Source organism: Myotis brandtii, unplaced genomic scaffold, assembly GCF_000412655.1.
Source record: "Myotis brandtii unplaced genomic scaffold, ASM41265v1 scaffold298, whole genome shotgun sequence".
Lineage (NCBI taxonomy): Eukaryota > Metazoa > Chordata > Mammalia > Chiroptera > Vespertilionidae > Myotis > Myotis brandtii.
This window is the reverse complement of record NW_005361391.1, coordinates 366,829-376,464: the sequence shown is the minus strand read 5'-3', so window position 1 is coordinate 376,464 and position 9,636 is coordinate 366,829.

Below are 9,636 nucleotides of genomic sequence, written 5' to 3'. Positions count from 1 at the left end.
AATGTGTTCTTTATTTTTGCTATGTCATTCTTTATTTCTGTTTTCAAAGCTACTTTATCTTTACTCATGCTATTGAGCATCTTTGCCATCATTATTCTGAACTCTGTATTAGATAAATTTCTCATCTCCATTTCATTTATCTCTTATTCTGGAGAATTCTCTTATTCTTTCATTTGGGGGTTGTTTCTTTGTCTCCTCATTTTGGCTGCCTATTTGGGTTTGTGACTATGTATTAAGTAGATCTGCTATGCCTCTCAATCTCTAGTGCAGGACAGTGTCAAACACTATTTCTGATTAGTTATATCAGGAAAAGATTCAAAGCCTCTGCAAGCATGTCAAACTTGCGGCCCACTGGCCACATATGGCCCACAATGAATATTTTTGCGGCTCAGTCAATATAATGGTATGTAAGAAACATTTTAATAAAAATTTTGTAACTTAATTTTTACAATATCCTGTTGTACATAATTATTAATAACAAACTACAATGTTCACTAATGACTGATTATTATAATCATGTTGCATTCATTTCCCTTATGCGCTTTACATGCCGCGGGCGCACCATTTCTCTCCACTAATACTGGCAGTGAATATTTTAGCAGCCAATTGCCAGGTCATTAGTCTTGGGCTGACTTGTTTGGTGTGTGTAACAGGAACTATTTTGCTTTCGGGGAACAAGAAAAATAGGTTTATTTGCATTACACTTATTAATTTGTACAGTTATTCAGTGTCTGGTAAGTTAATGTTCAAAAAAAATATTAATTTTTACTAAAATGTTCTATTATTTTATGTTAACAATTACTCATTTGTTTCAGCCCTTTGTATTCAGCATGTGTCTATCGAAATAAACCTACGTTTCTATGAAAGTTGAAGCTTTTGTTTTTTTGTGGCCTATATAAACTTAAACCATGTTTATTTGGCCTGTGTTAGCCTTTGAGTTTGACATGCTTGCTCCAGAGACTATCTCTGTCTATGGACTGATAGGATTTTCTCTTGAATTGCCCTCCAGCAATTGTCCACAGGTGTGGCAAGAATTGCCCCAATTCAATAGATTGGGGCAATTGCTTCTGCCTTGAGGCTAATGGTTATTCTCAGTCTCTTAATGGGAACAACTCTGCATAGTGGGAAAGATGTTTTCCAATAGGGTGGAGGGTGGATCAACTGTCTTAACCCCAGGCAAGGTCGCCTATATAGCAAATGTCTGTGTAAAAAAGATGACCTTCGCAGCGAAGGAATGACTCAGCACAGGAAACCAGGGTGTCTGCCTCTGAGCTCTAACCCCAGAGCCCCCAATCCTGGCTTCTCTTCATACAGCTCTAGTCCACTCTGCCCTCCCTCTGCCAGAGTACAAGGTTGGTGGCTCACAGGGAATTTTGTTCATTGGCCCTTTAAGCAGGTGCCTGAATTTCCAGCCATCTCTCCTTGCAGAGAGCAACCTTGCTGCTTTTGACAGCCAGATGTTATGTGGGTATCCATCCCAGTTCTGGTGCTCTCTGCTGGATGGCCCAACTTGGGGATTAGACCCCAGATTTCTCAGTGGCAGCCCTCCACAGCTGTGATATCTCTCTGGAATTTCAGTTGCTGTCAGTCAGAGCCCGGCCAGCCCTTTCGCACTTCTGCCCCTCCTACCAGTCTCTATGTGGTCTCCACTTTTGGTCCTCGGTTATCAGGGTTTTCTCCAGCGAGTCTTCTGTTGATTATTCGGGAAGTTTTTTTCTGTGTTTTAGTTGTAATTCCAGTTTAGTCCTGGGAGCATGTCCGTGCAGCATCCACTTATTATGCCACTATTCCACCTTTGCTTTTTAGAAATGTTATTTCTATAATTAGTTTGCTACCTGGTGTCCCTAATGTCACCTTTGCCCTTAGAGTGTGTGACTATTATGGCAACCTAACCATCTTTTCAAGATGCAACTCACAATATGCACTCCTCTGCTCAAAACCCTGTTGCCAGTCCTCACAGAGGTCTTCCAGGCCCTATGACCTTACTTCTCCACACTACCTCTCTGAGCTTACATAATTGACCAGGTTTAGTGTGTTGTTGTCCTGTTTGCCTCTCCTCAACATTCCAGGCATATTCCATCCTTAGTGCCTCTTCCAGGGCAGTGCCTATCACTAGTTTTGATCAAATGTCACCTTCACAAGGAGAAGTGCTTTGGCTACTCTACTCACAATTATAAAGATAACACACCTTTTCCTCATAGCACTTACCTTTGGCATACAAGTTGTTGTTCACAGTCTGCCTTCCTCTCAAGCATGCGGACTCCTCCGGACAGGGATTTTTGTCTGTTTTGTTTATTGATGTTTCTTATGTGCAGGAATAGGGTCTGGCACAGAAGTGTTTCAAAAATATGTGCCAATGAATGAATAAAAACAAAGCTATCATACAGCTTTTAGTCTCTTCTAATCTTTATGTATGCCTTCATTTTATGCTATTTCATAAAATATTATTTTATATAACATTCTAATATTGCTGTAACAGAATCTTTATTAATTTAATTTGCCTATAATATTTTATAGCAGGAGTCTACCAATTTTTTCTATGAAGTTCCAGATAGTAAATACTTTAGGCTTTGGAGGTCACATTCTTAGCTTGCAGCCTATGTAAAACCTTGTAAAAATTTATATATTATGATTAATATAATAATTACTCCATCATATGAGCTGCTTCCCATTTTTTTATTATTATGAATTCTTTTTTCTATTACATTTATTTCATTTTCTTTTCCTATTTCAGGGTTTTCCTTACTTTTTAATTTCTTTTACTAATTAAGAAGTAAAAGAATTATTTCTATAACATGTTTAGCATAATTTATTATTTGTCCTTTTAAAAATATTCACTTATTAATATTTATAATAAAACTCACACATGCTCATTATGGAGAATTTGGAAAACAAAAAATTTTTAAGAAGAAAATACAAATCACTAGCAGATGCAGCACTCAGAGCAGCCATTCATAATGCTTTATGGACTTTTTCCAACCATTTTTTCTCAGCAATGTTCATATGCTTTTAAAAAAATCAGGATAATGCTATGTATGCACAAGCTTTAGTCTTGATTTTTTCCCCTTAGTTATGAGAGCATTTTCTAATATCATTAATGTTTTCCAATATCATTTAAATGGCAGCCTAATATAACATCATATAATAATTTATTACTATTATATCTATTTAAACTACTTTCATGTTTTAAGCAATGCTTTTGCTGAGTTTCTGAATCATTTTTAGGATCAATTTCTAGAAGGGAAATTGTGTCTTTTGGTCTCTTTTTGACAAATGCTTTCCCAGAAAGGACAGACATATACATAGTTCTCTGAGCAATGCAGGGCATTGTACATTCATTAGCATTAAAGGAAATCAAGGGGTTGAGCCTGGGAGACAGGATGAGTCACCTTTAAAAGTACTGATCTTGCTGAATAAATTCTATATCTTCTCTTGTCTTTTTTCTGCAATACAGTTTTAAGAGCATAATCAAACAAACACTGGTCTAAATCTTGGCTCAGTCACTTGGTAGATAGTTTGACCAGGGCCAAGTTATTGAATCAATTTCCTCATTTGTTAAAGGAGAAAATGACCCCCTCAGGGGCTGCTGTGGGTTAGTGATCTGATGCAGGTGAAGTGCTCAGCACAGCAGTGCTCCTAGGAAGTTTTCAATGATTGCTAGTTATTCCTAATTTATTCTCTGAGTTGTTCGACACACACTCCTTTTTAATTTTTTAAAATTTTAGACTTGTTTGATGAATTTTCTGAAATCTTAAAATTTTCAGCTTGAAAATGTTTTTATTATTTTCAGATAGCTTTTCCCCTTTGGCATTATTCTTGGAGTTTACCTTGTTGACACTTTATAACAATCAGGGATTTATTTAAGTTCATTTTACTGGTGTTTTACAGTTTGTAATGAAGAAGGTATCTGTGTTGCTGCTCATATCCTAATCTCCAGCAACTCAGAATGTGACTGTATTTGGAGATAGGGACTGTATTTGAAGTCATATGGGTGGACCCTAATCCAACATGACTGGTGTCCTTATTAGAAGAGAAAATCTGGGCACAGGCACGTACAAAAGAAAGACCATATGAAAACACAGAGAGAAGACAGCCGTCTATACACCAAGGAGAGAAGCCTGAGCAGATCTTTCCTCCTGGCCCTTAGAAGGAGCCAACCCTTTGATAACTTGATCTTGGATTTTTGGTCTCCAGAACAATGAGACAATGTGTTTCTGTTGTTTAAGCCCTCCGGTCTATAGTATTTGTTAGGCAGCCGAGCACATGACTGCATGCCTCCAGCCACCATACTCTCTCTTCCAGGATGACTGCAGAGCATGCACCTGGTTTTCCAGCCGTCACCTGCTACCCAGCAGCCAGAGTCATGATCATAAGTGTAGATCTCAACATATCACTCTTCCACACATGATCCTTCCATGGTTTTTCAGGTACAGACCCCAATCCTAACCATGGCTCTCCAGGTTTCTACCTCCTTCTCCAGGATCCTCTTGTGCCTCTCTCCTCTTCCTCCTTTGTGCCTCTGTTTATTCTCTAAATGCTGCTTGCTCCTTCCCCCTCAGGACCTTTGGACATACTAGCCCCTTAACTGGGAGAGTTATTTTTGTCCCGTAACTATGTGTGTATTAGTTTCTAACCCATTCTTTCCATTTCAGCTCAAAACACTCCCTTCCTCAGGGAGGCTTTCCTCTATTATATTATCACATAATTCCTTAAATGTTTATTTCACATAACATAATTGAAATTACTATAAATAACAAATTTGTGAAAGTCATTATTCCTTTTCTATTTTCCCTATAGATCTGTACTGTCTAATAGAACTTTGGATGCTGTTGAAAATGTCCCTATAATCTGTGCTAATATAGTCACCACCAGCCATGTGTGGCTATTGAGTACTTTAAATTCGGCTAGTAGCCACATGTGATATTGATGTAAATTTAAGTTCAAGTAGTTGCATGTGGTAGGCTACCACTGAGTCAGAAACACAGCTATGGACTGCCAGATCCCACGCATGAGGTCAGTCTTTTTCTAACATTTGGCATTGGGCTGTCTGATTCAAATATCTGTGAAGGAATAAATGAATTTAACTAATCCTAATTTCATCAAGGAGGTGATGCATTTCAAACCGAATGTACTGCATAAAAAATATTACTTTAATTGGTCTCACATTCTCAGGTCAAAGTCTGCTATTATTCTTCCTGTCACCTTTTCTCCTTCTAACAGAGAAAGTGGGGTCAATGATAAGTAACTTTCCAGGGTCTACTCTGTAATGCAATCTGATTAAAATTAGTAATTTCTCATGTGGTACCTTGGTCTGGACTACAAGTACAAATAGTTTTTAGAATATAAGACCAAGAATGGAATTATTAATCTGATAGAGGCCAAATGAAAATTGAAAAGCAATAAGAGACAGTTTACCTAGGTAAAAACTCAAAAGAGCTCAGAAAATTCATTAAAGAAATAGACAAAGATTTTTGGCTTAATTCAAAGATTGATAAAAACAAAACAAGTTTTGAATAGTAGGGCTGAGTTAACTCAGGTAACCAGAGACAACTTTAAATGGAGCCCAGCCTGTGTGGCTCAGTGATTGAGCGTTGATCTATTAACCAGGAGGTGACCATTTGATTTCCATGCCCAGGTTGGAGGCTCAATCCCCAGAAAGGGATGTGCAGGAGGCAGCTGATCAATGATTCTCTCTCATCACGGATGCCTTTCTCTCTCTCTCCCTCTCCTTCCTCTCTCTAAAATCAATAAAAACATATTTTTAAAGAAATAAACAGAGTTTCTCCAGGCTTAAATATGGGTGCTTCCCAGCAGAACTGGTATATAATCTCCATAAATATAGAGCTAACTTCTAATTAGCTTACCAGGTAAAATTCAGAACACTCAGTTACATTTGAATTTCAGATAAAGAATGAATAACTTATTTGAAATTCAATCATATCTAAAAATAAACTGCATTTTTCTGTATTTTTATATGCTAAACCTTGGCCCTATTTTAAATACATGGGAATAAAATTGCCACAGAAGATAACAGTGTGCCAAGTCAGAATATAGATGTCATAACAGAGTTCAATGCTAAGGAAGTGACTGGGAGACTTTCCTCTGTCTTGTCTATCCATTTCTGGAAACCCCATATTTTCTCATGATCATGTTCCCAAATAACTAGACCAAGTTTTACCATCTTTTAGAGTTTATTTCTGTACTGAATGATGACTCTTAATCCTGAGAGTTTCTGTTCTTCATAAAGCAGCAGAAAAAGGAAAATAGCTGAATAGCCTATGAACATAAGCTGTATAGTTTAAGGATAACAACTTTGTCTTAATATATGTCATAGCCTTAGAATCTAGCACAGTGCCTGGTCTCGAGCTGGGAATCATTATGTTTTCTAATTCTTTAAAAATGTTGTCATTCAGTTTATGTTGGAGATAGGGAAGGACAGACTTGTCACCAATATTACTATGTGTAATTCATCTGTTTATTCCCATTGTTATTCACAGTTCCTCAAATATAAGAGGATCTCTATAAATGCTCATTGAACTAAACTTAACTGATTTAAATCATGTGATTTCTTCCTATTAGGGTAAGTTTTTCTTGAGAAACATTTTTATTAGTTTTCATATCATAGAAATTTGGATCTGCTAACTACCTCATAACCACAATTATTATTTTATTACTCTTTTATTCCTTTGGGTTTCTTGTTCACGGTACACAATGCTCTCTAGTGTGACAGATCTTGGCGTTAGTAATTCCAAACCTCAACACTCTCTCATCGTCTAGTCCCATGCAATTACACGAGTATTTGAGATTCTGGCTTAGGAAAGTCGATATAAGTGAAGCAAACAAGGTGGAAATGAACAGAGTGACATCTGGAGTACAGCACAGCCAGGATTCATATCTAGCCTTTCTCCAGCTGGCCTCCTCCCTCCTTAATCATCACCCCTCTCTAAGTCAGCACATGAAGGATCCTAGGACTATTCACTTGGGTTGTTAGAGTCTGTCCCCAGTTAACCTCCAGCCCCATCCAGGTAGGCAACACCAAGTCATATGCATTGGTCATTTCCCCAAGTACTATGGCTAAGTTTGGATCTGATTTTGTATTTCCTGAAAAATGATGCCATGTGAAAACTTTTAAATAATCCTTTAAAATTTCTTTTTTTTTTAAATTTTCTACACAAAGTTTACAAACAATAAATCTAGATTGACCAAGACCCATTTAACTAAATTAAAGATAGAAGGAAAATGAGAACACTAGTTATCCAGGTGGTAGAATGTTTCGGTTTATGCACACTGCTTCCTGACTCTCTAAGATAGACTTTATGATTTTAATCAAAAGTATAAGCTTTCAGGATAATGCTAAGAGATGGTCCATTGAACTTCATTCTTAAAATATAAAAGACATTCATCATTCTACAATCCCTGCATTGTAAAATTTTATGTTTCAACTGTAATTTTCCATCGCCCAAACTTTTGGCTACACTTCCACATTTTCTCAATAATGATTTCTCTTATTTGGCTAGTTATGTTAAATTTAGAAAAAGCTGGGGCACTGATCACCTCTGCCCCAATTCCTCCTCTATTAGGTAATTTCTGATGCTATCTTGGGCTTCTTTCATCATGTTGTGTATCTCCCCATGCCTGTGTTCCACGTTCTTAAGAAATTACTTATTTGGGTATCCACCCAGGCAGATCCATCAGATCTTTTAAGTCAACTCACCTAAATCTAGAATCTCTAGACCCATGGTCGGCAAACTGCGGCTCACGAGCCACATGCAGCTCTTTGGCCCCTTGAGTGTGGCTCTTCCTAAGCCTTAGGAGTACCCTAATTAAGTTAATAACAATGTACCTACCTATATAGTTTAAGTTTAAAAAATTTGGCTCTCAAAAGAAATTTCAATCGTTGTACTGTTGATATTTGGCTCTGTTGACTAATGAGTTTGCTGACCACTGATCTAGACCATTGGCTGCATAAGATGGGTCTTCTATTCCTGCATTAACAGGAGAGTGGATATTGTTAAGATACTTGTTGAGATGCCTCACTCTGTGAATGTTTTTTAAGTGGGAGGTAGAAGCGCTCCTTGTTCATAAAGAGCTATGGTTTCTGTGACGAGAGAGGCCAAGCTTCCCCTTTCTCTCCTACACCTACCATTCGTGTGTGTGTGTGTGTGTGTGTGTGTGTGTGTGTGTGTGTGTTACACAATGATTACATGGAGCAGGAAGAAATCAGGTAGAAAAATCGTTTGAAGATTTTCAGGTTTCACCAGTGAATAAACCACAGAAGAATATTTCAGGGATTATTATTGCAGCAGAGAGTGAGTGGTGGAAATATGATGTGGAGCTTCTCTCTGATATGTGGACATAGAAGGCATATTCTGTTCTCTGCTTACCTCCCCCTTCCTGACTCTCATGGGTCCTCCTGCCCCACACTCAAAGTTACCTTCATGCCAAAATAGTCTCACATTGGACCTTTAATATACCTTTTCCTCTGATTCCTCCTACACTTTGCCTGGCTAGTCCTATTCATCCTTCAAGTCTCAGCTTAGGTATGTCACTCCAGTGGGAAGCCTTCCTTTAACCTCCACAATTGGGTCAGGAGACCCTCCTATGTGTCCCCTCAGTGCTCTGTGCTTGCCTCTACCTTTTCTTTGGCATATCATCTTGAAAAAGAAGAAGTTCTTTGTTCTCTCTCTCTCTCTCTCTCTCTCTCTCTCTCACACACACACACACACACACACACACACACGCACACACACACACATTTAGATGATTACACCGAGACACACATATACCCTGGGACAGATATGTCTATTTAGACACACACAAGCCAGCATACACATACACACAGGCTGTGAACACCTTCAGGGGAAATATTGCTTCTAGTGATATAACCAGGATCCTTGCTTGGAGTAAGTGGTCAATAAATCACTTGGATAGATGTTAAGTGAGAAATGAGGTGCCAGAAATATGCACCTCTTATGGTCAACTGTTATTAAACATTTAATCACAAATTTTTCCATCCATTCTGATTCTAATTGAGAGTCCAGTGATCATAACTTGGACTTTGAAGCCAAACTTCTTCTCCCCAGTACACCAAATCAGACAATGTTGAAATGTCTTTGACCAGGTAGCTGTCAAAAGCAAGGTAATTTTATCCTCTGAGTTGTTCCTATCAAAGACTCTAATAAGCAAACAAATACCAACAGTTCCCATTCCTGAGCAAACATTACTTCTATTGATAGGAGGTCCACAAGATCATAGACAAGTCAGCATTTACCAACAAGTGAAGCAAGTTACTGCTAACTGTCCAAGATCAACCCACGGTACTGATAAAACATATATATATATAAAATCTAATAAAAGACAAACATGCAAATTGACCACAGCTTTGCTATGCTTTAAGCCACGCCCACCAGCCAATCAGAGCGACTATATGCAAATTAACTCAACCAAGATGGCGGCCACAGCCACAGAGCTAGAGCGAGCAAGAGGCTTGGTTGCTCCAGTGATGGAGGAAGCCCAGCTTCCCGCCCGTCCTGGCCAGCTCTGAGCTCCACTGAAGGCAACAAAGTTTCAATTATAGAAGGTAAATAAATCTCAGAATAAAAAAAAAGAAAAAAAGGAGAGGCTGGGAGCTTCCGT